Source organism: Pundamilia nyererei, unplaced genomic scaffold, assembly GCF_000239375.1.
Source record: "Pundamilia nyererei isolate P.nyererei 1_Seehausen unplaced genomic scaffold, PunNye1.0 scaffold00503, whole genome shotgun sequence".
In the NCBI taxonomy this organism is placed as follows: Eukaryota; Metazoa; Chordata; class Actinopteri; order Cichliformes; family Cichlidae; genus Pundamilia; species Pundamilia nyererei.
This window is the reverse complement of record NW_005187904.1, coordinates 150,461-150,768: the sequence shown is the minus strand read 5'-3', so window position 1 is coordinate 150,768 and position 308 is coordinate 150,461. Positions and strand designations below refer to the sequence as shown.

Sequence of the window (308 nt, the reverse complement as noted above, 5' to 3'; positions counted from 1 at the left end):
TCTGTGTGGGTCTGTGTGGGTCTGTGTGCGTCTGTGTGTGTCTGTGTGCGTCTGTGTGGGTCTGTGTGGGTCTGTGTGTGTCTGTGTGTGTCTGTGTGGGTCTGTGTGTCTGTGTGTGTCTGTGTGTGTCTGTGTGGGTCTGTGTGCGTCTGTGTGTGTCTGTGTGTGTCTGTGTGCGTCTGTGTGGGTCTGTGTGGGTCTGTGTGTCCGTGTGTGTCTGTGTGCGTCTGTGTGGGTCTGTGTGGGTCTGTGGGTCTGTGTGGGTCTGTGTGTCTGTGTGTGTCTGTGTGTGTCTGTGTGCATCTGTG

The 308-nt window shown here is 55.8% G+C and overlaps 1 protein-coding gene across 1 annotated transcript in view; it reads left to right on the top strand.

Annotated features, from left to right (window-relative positions):
- hsf4 (heat shock transcription factor 4) overlaps window positions 1-308 on the top strand; it is a 10,899-nt gene that overhangs the window by 4,229 nt on the left and 6,362 nt on the right. The window lies entirely within an intron of this gene.